Raw genomic sequence first — 15,343 nt, forward strand, 5'->3', positions numbered from 1 at the left:
CAAATCCCCTCTTTGAAGTCCCCTCCATTATAAAGGCACAACTGGGTATAAGCACTGGGTCTCTGACTCCACCAAATAAAACACTTCTGGACCTATTAAGAACTTTGCCTGGAGGAAGGACTGCTATGCTGCTACAAGGACTGCCAATCTGCTGGACTGCTGTTCTGGAAGACGTGCTTTCCTGTTGTGCTGCCCTGCTGCCTGCTACCCTCTGCACTGCTAAGGAAAGACCCTGTTCTAAGTCTCAGTAGGGACATCAAAGACTTTTCATCCACCTGCAACAGCACCTGAACTTTGCTTACTGGAACTCTTGCCTTGCCAGATGCCAATCCAGTCCGAGGCCCTTGGAAGTGGCTATAATCCACTCATCAATGAAATTCCATCAGGACTGGTGCATCTCCCCCAATGCATTACCACTGCTGCATGGACCTCTCATACAAACTGCATGACTCATTGCCTCCGATTCTTGATGCTTCACCTACCTCCAATTTGCACGGCTCAATAACAAGGCATCACCTGAGATGGTACGTGTTGGATGCCGACGTATTTTTCACTGGGCCAGGCCTGGTAAAAATTCATAACTCACAGTTATACTCATTGGTTTTTTGTTGTTTTCGTCTTCATAGAAATATAAGATATGTTTCTAAACTGGCTGTTGTGGTGTCCTTTTGTGGTGTTTTGTTGACTGTGTAGCACAACTACTTTACACATTGCCTCTTAAGTTAAGCCTGCCCGCTCTGTGCCAAGCTTCCAGAGGGTGAGCACAGGTTAACGTATAGTGTGTCTCTGACTTAGCCTGATTAGGATTGTGATTTGTGCTCGGACAGGGTACATACTTCTGCCAACCAGAGATCCACATTTTAGCAAGCCATTAGGGTAGTGTGCTGGTAGTGAAACAATTTCTACATTGTTAAACCTCATACCCAAATATAGCACATTGTGCTTTTAGATGCTATAATATCCTGCACTTTTTTATTTGCATATCTCAGAAATTGCTGATTTTTTTTGTTGACCTGTCATTTAAGAAATGTTTTTTTTTCTCTATTGATCAAAATTGGAATACAATTATACTTGTGTTGTGTTCTCACTTAATAATTGTTTGTATGTTGCATAAATACTTAAGAGCATGCAAGAAATGTAAGCCTCATTGCTTTTGATCCAGGCTACCAGCAGGTTGAGCACAGGTTATTTAAGTGAATAGAATTGAGTGTGTTGCTTAGGAAGGGATTTCACCCCCCTCCCCCTTTAACCAATAACCAAGTTTTACAACCCAATGACTTATACAATGCTTTCATTCTACCCTATAGGAAGGCTACTTGCTAAACGTGTCACCTTCACTCCTTAATCTATGAACACAGGATTTCAATGTAGTGAAGTGCATATTTATATAACTAGCCCCCACTAAACTAATAAGATGTTAGGTTAGTGTGTTATAAATAAAAACAATTTACATTACACACATACATCTTATATTAACCTAATATCTTGCCCATAAAGGCTAAATCTAATGTTGTACACAACACACTAAGGGACTTATTTACAAGAAACTGATGCATCTGTATTGATGTGTTAGATTCCCTGCGCCAGCCTGTGAAACCCTTGCGCCACCATGGACGCGCCTTAATTACAATATGGCGTACCATGGGGAAAGTATTGACAGATGAGCCAGAAATTTGGACGCATTAGTTGGTGCAAAAGTCACACATTGCTGGAGTCATGTTGCATGCACGACGCAACTCTAACAATGCATGGGAGGCCTATTCCTAATATACTGCATCACTCCTTATGCCTGCTTGGAGCAGGCATAGGGTTTTGACGCAGTGGCGTCTTAGAAGAGATGCAGTGAAATCTTGTAGATTTCACTAAGTCTCTTCCACAAGGATTTCCTGTGTGTGAATGCCCACCCTGCATACATTATACCTTACGCAGGTATGATGTGAATCTGTGCTTTACAACTTGATGCATCGCCCTAGATGCATCATGTTTTAAATAGTTCGCAATGTGGCACATTGTTTACGCTGCTTCTGCGTCACAAAAGGCGATGCAATGGTGGCGCAAAAGTGTCTCAAGTGGCATGTCCCTAATCGTGTAGCTTCATCACTTATAAGAAGTTACTCTGAAGTAGAATCCTTATACAAATTTCAAAACTGCTACTCCTTTATGAGTGTTTTGTTTTATTATAAATCAAAATGCCACTTGTATCTATTTCCCAATCCTACTCATTCCTTCAACATACATATAAGTCACGCATTAAGCTGGATTAACATAGCACACTGTCAAGTTTGCAATGTAACTGACAATTTATCAAATTCATATTGAAGATCAAGAACACATTCAATGGAAAAATACACACGTATAAGTAACTAGTGTAAGGGCCACCTCACCCAATTGCTAATATAATGTAATGGAATACATATTTATCATAAAAAAGCATTGATAGTTAGAGCTGTCACCCTTGGGGAGTTCAATCTAAAACGAGTTATCACCTTCACTCAACCTTATTTGACTTGAATAAATTATTGTCGGCATTAGAACTCTGTGAAGTTTACCTCTGGTGTCCAGTAAATAAGTGGTAGTGCTCACACACCTAAACATAGTAAAACTGTCTCACTAACACCTTGCACAAACAATATAAGTCCATATGCGAGTGGTACTACATGTACCCATGACGTGTACATCAGGGGTGAGTGGAATTGGTGGAGTTTGGTTCTGCACAATTCCACATAATTATATTAAATTCCACAGGATTCTGCGTGATTTTGTAGAATTCCACGACAGGGTGGAGTGGGCATTTGGCTATAATTTCTTATTGCAAAATGCACCCTTGCTTCCCGAAATGGATTTGAGGATGCATTTTGGACTAAGAAAATCGCGCAACCAAATACATCTTGCCGCCCTTACCTACTCTGCAGTGATTACTGTAGAGTATATAATGGCAACACCGCCATGTAGTATGCAGTGGTTTCCAAATTTTAGAAACCACTGTACATCACTCTGCTTTGCAAATCCCTTGGCGCTCTTACATACTTGGAAGTAATCACTGAATAGTATTTAAGGACGCTGAGGGATAAGCACTGTTGGGCAGTGATTATTAAACAGGACTGGAAGAGAAGCAGCCCTTCTATGTCTAAAACTCACTGCAGATTAAACATTAATCTCCAGTGGTTTTTAAACATAGTGTGACTGCTACCTCTGTCTCCCCTATTTAAAAATCAGTGCATTGCACACCCATCTGCACCTCTCCATACTCTGCAGAGATTACTACATTGATTCAGACAACACAATTATATAGTGGTCACTGGGAAATTAGAGTTAGGATTGTATTTCCATAGTAATTGAATGTTTTGTGTTGCTAATAACTTAGGTGCCATTTGGCAAATATCCAGAATCCTTTAAGCAATGGTATTTTTTGAATAATGTGCACATGGAAAGTGTTGGTGTTATCCGTCAAGCAGGGGTTGATAAAAAGGGGTCCCAAAACCTGATACAATCAATTTTCCATCAGAAATTTAAACACACCTACAGCCTAAACCGCTGTATGGATTTACACTAATTTGGGCAGAGAGCTAGAGTGTTCTCTCTGATTTGGTGTAAATCCATTCAGCAGTTTTCAAGCAAGTAATGCACAGAAACTTTGTATATATAGGGATTCCGACAGATTTCAAACTCAGATCTGATTGGCTGCAACCACCTCAACCACGAGTCCTAAAAAAAGAGTAATCAAAAAAGACATAACTGGCCAAGGTATGGATACCCTGATTCCCTAGGCCTGGTGGTGGTGTAGTCTCGCATGGGTCCGAATCGATTTTTTTCAATTTTGCCACAAATTAGCAGAGGATCTGCTAATCCACAGCAAAATAATAAAAAAAACAAGATTGGGCTTCTTTACAACCTCTCTCAAGTGGGCCAGGTCCCGGGAGGCAATCATTGTTATTTTGGGGGGTACGTGTGGCCCCAGGCCTATTTCAGCACCGGGGACCCCATCCCTGATATCTGATATAGGGGGAGGGGGCACAGAGCAATACTCCACAGGCCATTTGCAGCCCAGGGGACCCAATCTCTGGAACCTGATTTATTTTATTTGGGGGAGGGGGCACATGGATCCCCTCACAGGCCTATTTTCAGTCCTGAAGACCTCATCCAGGGGGGGTCGGTTGCATTTGTAAGGGTGGCTCCCTACTCGAGCTACTTGCGGCCAAGGGGATCCCATCCCCTAGGGCCTAATGTTAATTTTAGGGGAGGGGGCCCCCTGCCCTAGCTTCTGAAGGCCTCAGGGACACTATTCCCCAAGGCGCTAAGGCAAGTAAAAAGGAGTGCACTGTGTGACCCCCCTGGCTGAGCCATTATTGGTCTCAGGGACCCCATTCCCTGGGCTGGATCATATGCTGTGGCCCCTTCCCTTTTAATAACAAATAGGGGCCCAGGGGATGAGGTTCTCAGGTCCTGATGAGACTCAGGGAGGGGGAAACAAGGCATGCCAGGCGTAGTGGCCAACCCATATCTGTGCACAGTCACTGGCTTCGTGCATTTTGGGGTTGGCTGAGTGCAGGAGTTCAGCCCCAGGGCCTGGTCACAGGCCAAGCCTTACGGCTAACACACGGCCATGCCCAGCCTTAGACCCTCACCATGCACAGCTAATCACCCCACATATTAGGTCACTCATGGAATCTTCTATGACATTATTGATAATATCACTGCAACATTTGCTTTAAAAGTATTGACGAGAAAACTGTGCATGGCGAGGGTGCTAGTTATAGTTACTGTAGGTCATGAGTTATAGTTAGTTGAGGCAACTATCACTATGACTGCTGAATTTCTATGGTATTGTGTGTCTGTAAAATCTGAACCTAACTATAACGTCCCAATAACTTTATTTTTTCTGTAAAAAACAAATATATATTTATATTACCTACTGGCGATCACCAGTACGTTGTTATTCTTAGGACCTTTTTACCATAGGAAAGGTGTTTGTTGATGTGCCAATATCTTTCGCGTTGTTTGACAAATCTTTGCGAAATGTTCAAAACTAATGGGGCAGTCAGTTTATCTGCTGTGTTTAAAGTTTTGAGGTGATTCGTCAAGCAGGGGCTGAGAAAAAGGGGTCGTCCCAAAATGCATTTTCTCCATGTTAATTTCCACAGGAAACGTTAGACACGGCTACAGCCCAAACAGCTGAAAGGAATTACACTGAATTTGGTAAAAAGGTAGCTCTTGGTTCAGTAGGCACTGTTCTTGTTAAATGGTTTAAATCTGTTCAATAGTCCCTGAAAAATGAAAACATTTCTAAGATCTACGAATCTCATGCCTGCAATGTGATTGGCTGCCAACACTTCAAGCCAAGAATTGTTGGCAGCCGTCTTATGACTCGGTTGAAAGCAAGGTTAAAAATCAAGAAATGAAGGCAGAGTAGAAACACCCAGTCCCCCTAGGCCTGCTCAGGGGGTCTCAGAAGGACCTCCAGGGCCTAAAAGAGCATTACATTTTTTTAAAAAGTTTGGCTGGATTGTGTTGGATCAGTGAATCCATTGGAAAATGTAAAAGTACCGAGAGCATGCTCCTGTCCTTTAAGGCCTCAGCTTGGCCAGGTCCTGGGGGCAATGAATAAATGTGATACGGGGGCCTGTGCTGGCCCCCACAGCCCCAGGGACTGCCACCTCCGCGGGGCTGATTCATTCAATGCAGAGGAGGCTACGACAACCCCCTGCAGCCCCAGGGGCTGCCACCTTCCCAGGACTATAATTACAAAAATGAATGCGTAGGAGGGCTTCTGCCCAATCACACAGCCCCGGGGACCACCACCTCCCAGGGGCTATGTTTTTCAAATGCGGGAGGGCTATGTAGCCCCCTGCATCCCCGGGCTAAATATATAATTAGGTGTGAGGGGGTTGCTGGCCCTACAAGCAGCTCCAGGGTCCACCACCTCTGTGGGCCTACCTACAAATGGGAGTGGGACCGTACGGCCCCCCTCCTGGAGCCAGATATTGCCCTGGGGATAGCTACTCCCCGGGGCCAGCTCTAGTATTGTCCCAGGGTGCCCACCCCCAAGACACTGCAGTTTCATCTCATTTGCAAGCAGTGTGTTCACTTTGAACATGCAAGAGCACTGCTCTCTCTTGTTTGAAGCAAGCACTTTTTGCGTTTTACCTCCAGAGAGCTGCATGTCAGCAGCTCCCTTGGGGCAAAAAGCTATGCTGGCTCCCGCAGGAGGCTGGAGCCAGTCAGGACCGTGGGATTTCAGGATCTCCCCATGGTCCCCAACCCTCTGGCCATGCCCCGGGGATGGGGTCTCTGGTGCCGAAATCTGCCTCAGGTAGGGGTGAATATGTAAATAAGATAAAAAGGTCTGGTCTCTGGAGATGGGGTCCCTGGGAACCACAGGGACCAAAAGGATGATGGGAAGGAGGGCCACACAGCCTCCCATCCTAAAATTCCCCTTAAAAAATGTAAAGCCGGCAACTTGCTGGAGGCCCAGCCCCCTTTCTCCACAACTCTGCAATAGCACCTCCTGGTGGGCTTTTAGTTGGGGGATGAAGTCCCCTTCTCTATTGAGGGTCAATAGGGAGCAACTAGCCCATCTGTTACCTCTAGTAAGCCCCACATAGTAGGATTGCTAAAAGGTGCTCGTCGACCATACCCCTTTTCCCACCACTCTGCAAACTCACTCATCAGTGCGCTGATGGTGGGGCTATGATGTCCTTTTACATTCTGAGGACCTTGTGACTAAAGTGGACTTCATCCTCCAAGCGGGAGTGCACCAAGAGTGCACCAGGAGGTGAATTTGTACAGTGGTGGAGAAAGGGGGTGTGACCTCTGGCCACCTCTTTGCAATCCAGCTGTGTGGGGCTTACTAAAGGTAACATTAGGGCAGGTTGATCCCCAGGGACCCACAAGAGGCAAGGGGACTTCATGCCCCAACCAAGTGCATGCCAGGAGGCGCCTTTGCAGAGTGATGGCGAAAGGGGGTATGGCTTGAGACCACCTCTCAGCAATCCCACTGTGTGGGGCCTACTGGAGTTAACAGGTAGGCTAGTGGCCCCTAAGGACCCCCATCAGCTTAGGGGACTTCATCTCCCAACCAAGACAGCACCAGGAGGCGTGTTTGAAGACTGGTGGAGAAAGGGGGTGTAGCATACTATCAGAAATCAGCAATTCTGCTATACTTGATTTACTGGAGGTAACATTAGGGGCCGTTGGCCCACCAGGACCTGCTTGGGGCCAACTACCCCTCTTGTTACCTTCAGTAATTCCCACACAGTGGGATTACTTAGAGGTCTTTGGAGGCCACACTCCCTTTCTCCACCACTCTGCAAGCACACCTCCTGGCGCACTACTGGTTGAGAGATGAAGTCCACTTTACTCCAGAGGGACCTTGGGGCCAAGAAGCCCTCCCGGTAGCTTTTGTAAGTACTACACAGTAGAATTCATGAGAGTTGGTTGGAGGCTATCCCATTTTCTGCACCACTCTGCAAACGTAAGTGCTAGTTAAAAAACCTTTGAAATTCAGTGGAAAGAAAAACAAAGGTTACAGGGACATTATAGTTCGGAATTAGCATTTGTAAAAACCTTAGAAATTCACTGAAAAAACACAGGTTTCATAAATGTTATAGTTAGAAATTAACATTAAACAAAAATAAATTCGCTATCAAACTACAGGTTACAGAAACGTTATAGTTAGGCTGACTTTTCACTAGTACAAAACCTGTGAAATTCAGCCGTTATAGTTAGCTGAGCTAACTATAGCTTGTGCCCCTACAATGCACTGCTTATGATCTCACATATTACATCACTCATGACATGGCCAGTTACATTACTGATGACATCACTGATGACTGAGAAGCAGTGTTCCAGCCAAGCCATAGCAAACTGCAATGCCCTGGGGTCGGGTACCATGAGACATTGCATGTGCTGGCCGTTGGGGGGGGGGCAGTCCCTGGGGCCATTATTGGCTTCAGGAGGGGGGCCAATATTCATTTAGCCCTGCGGAGGTGGTGGTCCCCCAGGCTGCAGTGGTTCCCCATGGGCCCCCCACTCTTATTTCATATTAGCCCCAGGGAGGTGGACAAGCCCACAAGCCCAGGGCTATGGGGGGCATGCAGCTCCCCTCATTAATGTTTTATTTTGCCTCAGAAAGGTGTCAGTCCCTACGGATGTGGGTCCCGAGCATTAAAATTCACATTTTGACCTAGGGCATTAGTGTTCCCCAGGACACAGGGGTTACAGAAGAGGCAAACCCCGCACTATTATTTTAATGAAGCCCTGGGGAGGGGGTGGTCCCTGTGGCATAATTAGCCCCAGGAAGGGGGCTTGGGTGCCCCCTCCTTTATTTGTACACTGCCCTGGGACCTGACCCATCCTGGAGCAAATTAATAATAAAGCATGAGTGACCATACTTTGTTTTAAAAAAACAAATATTGGGTGGGATCTAGGATCCAGTGTGACTCCCGCTGAAACAAATGTGTTTTTGGCCCTTGGGGGTCCCTATGGGACCCCCCCAAGAAACCTAAGGGGTCAGGGTGTTTCTACCCTGCCCTTTAAATCTCTTTTCTGGGACTCGATTCAACAGAGTCACCAGATGAATGCCAACCCTTGCTTGTTTGAAGTGTTGGCAGCCAATCAGATCTCAGAACTAGATCAGGACGAGCCGCGGATCCACTGCATCCCTATATATACTACTGCATATTTGTTTAAATAACTATAAAATTACTTAACTTATTCACACCAAATCACAAAAAGGCATTTCCTTGGACCAAAATCTACCTTCCTGGGAAATTTGGTGTACTATATCTACACACATACATACAAACATACACACAAACATACAGATATCTATATATACATATTATCTACTGGCGGTCGCCAGTAGATAGTTATAGTTAGGACCGTGTTTCCATAGGAAATCCGCAACATTCTATTTGGAATAACTTTGGCGCCGGTTGACGAATCCTCGCAAATTTTTCAAAATGAATGGGGCGCTACGCTCCGCTCCTACCCTGAAAGTCTCGGGGGGATTCGTTAAGCGGGGGCTGAGAAAAAAGGGGGTCCCAAAACGCGTTTTCCCCATGCATTTTCCGATAGGTCCTGAGAAAATAGCATTTAAATCAATATATATATCTGTAAGCGCGCTCCGTGCGCTTACGGTGCCGTGCGTGAGCTCAATTCTGATTGGTGGTTACATGACTGTAAACATTCGAATCGGTCGAAATCAGAAAGTATCGGCCGCCATTTTCTGTCTCTCGCACTGAAAAACAAAGGTTGATAACATGAAAAGGGGGCAACAAAGAGAGTTGCAGACCCCCTAGCGTTCGTCAGGGGGTTCACAAAGGACCAAAAAGTATGAAAAATAAATTTAATAATTTTAAAAAAAAATCGCGGAGTGCGCGTACGGTAAGCTTACGTACACGTACAGTAAAAAAAAAAAAAAGAATTAACAATCACATTTAATATATAAATCTAAGGACCCCCAAGGGAGAAAAAAACAATTGATATTTTGTAAAAAATGGCGAGGCGTGCACGGTACGAAATGCGCAACGTTGGTGCGCGAAGCGCACCGAGTGCCCACAGCGCGCGCACGGTGCGCGAAGCGCACCGTGCGCGTAAAAATTAAAAATAAATACATAACTTAGCATTTAAAAAACCGTACAAATTCACTGAAAAAACCATAGGTTTCACACACGTTATAGTTAGGAATTAGCATTTAAAAAACCTTGCAAATTCACTTAAAAAACCATAGGTTTCACACAAGTTATAGTTAGCTGTACATTTCACTCGTAAAAAACCAATGAAATTCCACGTTATAGTTAGATCAGGTAACTATAACTTGCGCGACCGCCACTCTATCAAAAGGATGATGTCATCAGTGATCTCATGAGTGATGCCACTGACCATGTCATGAGTGATGTAATATGTGACGTCATGAGCAGTGGATTGCGGGCGCGCGAGTTATAGTTACCTGATCTAACTATAAAGTGGAATTTCATTGGTTTTTTACGAGTGAAATGTACAGCTAACTATAACTTGTGTGAAACCTATGGTTTTTTAAGTGAATTTGCAAGGTTTTTTAAATGCTAATTCCTAACTATAACGTGTGTGAAACCTATGGTTTTTTCAGTGAATATATATATACAGATACATAAAAATATGTATATACATATTTATATTCACTGAAAAAACCATGGGTTTCACACACGTTATAGTTAGGAATTAGCATTTAAAAAACCTTAGAAATTCACTGAAAAAACCATAGGTTTCACACACGTTATAGTTAGGAATTAGCATTTAAAAAACCTTAGAAATTCAGTGAAAAAACCATAGGTTTCACACATGTTATAGTTAGCTGGACATTTTACTCGTAAAAAACCAATGAAATTGCCCCGTTATAGTTAGTTCAGCTAACTATAACTCGCGCGCCCGCAATGCACTGCTGATGACGTCACATATTACATCACTCATGACATGGTCAGTGACATCACTCATGACATCACTGATGACATCTCAAATGACATCACTGATGACATCACTGATGACATCATCCAGTGAATGTGTGTTTTTCAGAAAAATAAATATGTTTTATATATGTGTATCTCAAGGTCGATGGAAGAATAAATGGGTATATAAGTGTCTAAATGGATGATTTGTTTTTGAAAAATTGATTGTGTTACTGACTGATTAAGTGTATCTCTCACTTTGTGTATAAGTGGCTGCATGGGTTGGTGAGTAGCTACATGGGTGTCTATATAGGTTATTAGTTGTTTTTTTGAGTATCAGTCTGAGTGTCTGTATGGTACGGTGGGGGGTATTACGTAGTGCATAGATGCATGAATGAGTGACTCACTGTTTGTATGTGTTGAAGACAGCATGTGTGCAGGACTGTATGGGTGGATGAGTGTGTGTATGGGTGTGTTAGTGAGTGAATGACTGTCTCAATAGTGTCTTCAGGAGTAACTACATATGTTTTTAACTAGTATATGTGACTATTGGTGTATATATGTGAGTATATGTGAGAGGGAGAGATTGAAAGAGTTCCTGTATGAATAAGTATGTGTTTCTATAAGTGATTGTTTAAAAGACTAAGTATGTGTAAGTTTCCGTAGAAGTAAGTATGGTGGTGTGTGTATTACTGTATATGCAAGTAAATGTATGTTTTATTCTTTATTAGCATGAGTGACTATGTGTGTGAGTAACTCTATGGATGAGTGGCATTGTGTAACAGGATGTATAGATGTATGAGTACATATGATGAGTGAGTACATGTATGAGTGACTGTATAGGACTGTTGGTGAATGAGTGGATGTGTATGTGGATCTTAGAATTACTGAAGAGGTTGTTGTAACTGGTATTGGTATGTCCATTGTTTTGAAATTTTTAGTCTCTATTTTTGAATGTGTGTATCAAAGCTTATATTAAGGTGAGAGGAGGTCTGCCACTCTATCACAAGGATGATGTTATCAGTGATGTCATCAGTGATGTCATTTGAGATGTCATCAGTGATGTCATGAGTGATGTCACTGACCATGTCATGAGTGATGTAATATGTGACGTCATCAGCAGTGCATTGCGGGCGCGCGAGTTATAGTTAGCTGAACTAACTATAACGGGGCAATTTCATTGGTTTTTTACGAGTAAAATGTCCAGCTAACTATAACATGTGTGAAACCTATGGTTTTTTCACTGAATTTCTAAGGTTTTTTAAATGCTAATTCCTAACTATAACGTGTGTGAAACCTATGGTTTTTTCAGTGAATTTCTAAGGTTTTTTAAATGCTAATTCCTAACTATAACGTGTGTGAAACCCATGGTTTTTTCAGTGAATTTGCAAGGTTTTTTAAATGCTAATTCCTAAATATAACGTGTGTGAAACCCATGGTTTTTTCAGTGAATTTGCAAGGTTTTTTATATGCTATTTTTTTTTTTATTCTTCATTTTTTTCAAACATATTTTTAATTTAATTTTCTTATCTTTTATAAAGACTATGCTTAAATTTTTAAAATCCTTAAATATTTTTTTTATATATATTTTTTAAAATAAACATGTAAAATTTATTTCCAGTTTTTTTTTTTTTTTTATTATTTTTTTTTATAGTACGCGTACCGTAAGCTCACGGTAAGCGTACGGTTTACGCAACGCCCGTAATCTATCTACGCTGCTTGCGTATAGTTACGTACTTTGCGTAGCCGCGCGTACTGCGCGTGGGACGCGTGCGCGCTTACGCAACACGCGCACGTTACGCGGAAGTGCCGGGAAATGACTGTTATGCGCATGCGCGCAAGCGCGTGTCTTTTTTACGCGCACGCGTACTTTTTGCCGTAAGCGTACCGTAAGCGTACCGTAAGCGTACGGTAGGTCATGTGATCTTGAAACACAACTTTTGATTGGTTGAAACTACTTTCAGTTCTAGAACTCTCCTACACCACACCCATTCCCCTCATTTCTGCTTGTGATCCCTTGGGAGAAGGAGCTGGTTTGTCTTTGGGATACGATGGCAGAACAGCAGAGCTCTTCTGAGAGTGAGGCTAGCACCAGCAGCACTGTCTTGAGGCAGAGAGCGAGGAAAGTAAAGCCTTCTTACGTTTGGGAGTATTTTACTTTTCCAGAAGGCCAGCAAAAGGTGAATGCACCCTTAGTTACTTGCAAGCTGTGTAAGCGTGTACTTTCTAGAGGTAATCCTAACAGGAAGTATTCCTTTGGGAATCACACCATGAAGAGACACCTCCAGGAAGTACACAGAAGGACACATGGTCATCTTTTTGGAGGTAACTCTTCAGAAAGACGAGCCAGTACATCCACAGCAGCTCAGCCTGGACCATCATCTGCAGGGCAGACTCCTTCTTCTGCAGGTCAGGTGAGCCCTTCATCTGTGGGGGGAGAATCTCCTTTTGCTGGCCCTCTGGAAATTAACCCTCGGTTTGCGAGGGTTGAAGTACGGTGCGCCACTTGTCACGATCTAATTACTTATAGGGAGACCAGTGTTTCCCTGGTGAACAGTAAAATAGATCAGCACACTTGTCGTACCGTCTAATATTCCCAATCTTTCTTTCCTCTGTCCCTGCATGAACACAACGGTTCTTTTAAGAGCCAACCTTATCTTTCATCTTTTTTTTTCTTTTTTTTTAAAAACTTTTTTTTTTTTTTTTTACCGTACGCGTACGGTAAGCGTACCTTTTTTTTATTTTTTAAAAAAAAACACTAAAAATCATTTATCTCATTACAAAGTCCTTGAGAGACTACAATTTTTATTTTTAACTTACCATACTCACTCAAAAAAATATTTATTCATTTGTTTTTTTTAAAAATAGTTTTTAAAATGGTTGTAGTTTCCGAAAATTTTCTATATCGATCTGAAAATAAAGAAAAAAGTATTAATATTTTTTATCCATTTTATAATACAATACACATATTTACATTTTTTTAAAAAAAATATTTTTGCCTTATTTTTGCTGTTTTCAGAATATATTGCATTTCACTATTAATTGTGAAAGCAATTGCATTCATCATTTTACAGCGGGCAAAAAAAATTAACAATCACAAAGATTGTATTAAAAAAGCCCAGAATGTCTTCTCACTTAAACTTATCATTACAGAAATGCATATTATTCTAAAAAAATATCATCTAAAAACAATACTTTTTTCTTTAAAATACCGTCTGATATGTTTGTTTCAGAAGTATAATCACAATATTATATCTCAAATAACTCCAAAATACATCTGATTTTATTTCCTTTAGGCCAAATAGTATTTTTTTTTTTTCCTGGAATAAATTTCCAAGGGAAAACCATTAAAATTCTAAAGTTTAATCTGTCCAGATCTCACCAATTCTCTGTAACATTTTGGTTCACGAAAATTTTTTGAATAATTTATTTAGTCCACAATAGAATTGCTTACTTTTCCACATGGCCAAATAGTAATTTTTTAAATCATTTTTGAAAAAATTTCCAATGGCAGTCCAATAGCATTCCATAAATTAAAATGTGCAGAAGTTACCGATTATCTCTAAATTATTGGTTTTTGAAAATTGCATTAAAATTTAAAAAAGTCCACATTACAATTGGTTATCTTTCCTTTAGGCCAAATGATAATTTTAAAAATCTTTTTTCTACAAAATTGCAATGGTAATCCAGTAAAATGGTAAAATTATTTTGTCCAGATCTTGCCAAATCTCTCTAAAATTTAGGTTTCAGGAAGATTAGATAGGAATTTGCTAAATCAAAAGGCAAACGTTGTTTGAAAATCAATTTGGAATCATTACACAGTGTCCAGCCTTTTTCACATTTTAGATAAACTGTGTAATGTCCAGAAGTAACAGTAGGTCCATCATGGAAAATTATTGCAACAGTTACAAAAGTTTTTCCTGAAATTGATAATTGCTGTCCTGTAAACTTCTTTATTAAAGTATCCAATTTTGATCCATCAGCTCTACATCGTTGCATCATTAAAATTACATACTGTCCGTATTCCCTTAAAATTAATGTTGAAAACATGTCAGAATTACACTCACCACATTTCATGCTATGATTAGCATCTTTAACTAATTTTGCAAAAGTGACTGTTTTACTCTCTGGCAATGTCAAATAAATAAACCTTTCATTATCAACAATAGAGCCACATATATTATAACAATTATCACAACTATGTTCCCATTTATAAGAGAGACCAAAAAAAATGTCAATGGGAACTCCTTCTTCTTCCACTACCTGAAGAAAATACATCAAAAATTCGTGTGCATCTTGCTGTTCATTTTGAGAAAACTGTGTTCGTCCTGAACATACATCTAAAAGTTTTCTAATTTCAGTAGCACTTTCTATTTGAGTTTTATCTTTACTCAGCTTTTGAAAAAGGAGACTGAGCTCTGAACAGAATCTTTTTCCCTGATTTACTATTATCTGCTCTTGCAAACTTTCCAGATAAAATGCAACATTCAGCACTACATTAGCGTAGCAGTTGACACCAGAGCTATTTTCAAAATGACATCCTACAACCTGTTCTTCATTTTCCTTATTCTTTTTGCTTGCAATTACATCACTCCTCTTTTTTTTCCTCTTCTCTACATCTTCATTACAGATATTCTCATTTCTCCTTTTACGAGAAACTACACGTTTCTCCAACACAGGATACTGACCTAAATGAGGAGCATAGCTTCTTCTTAATCTATTATACTCCTTTACACAGTTTGTATCAGCACTAACTTTTGAGTCATCAAAGTCTATCATGAATAAACCTGATAATGTTTTGACTCGTGACAAAGCTACATATGCCATACCTTCTTTGAACACAGTTGAACCAATGTTCACAAATGCACAATCTACAGTCAATCCTTGAGACTTGTGGATAGTTACAGCATATGCTAGTG

This window comes from Triturus cristatus, chromosome 7 (genome assembly GCF_964204655.1).
Source record: "Triturus cristatus chromosome 7, aTriCri1.1, whole genome shotgun sequence".
NCBI classification, from domain to species: domain Eukaryota; kingdom Metazoa; phylum Chordata; class Amphibia; order Caudata; family Salamandridae; genus Triturus; species Triturus cristatus.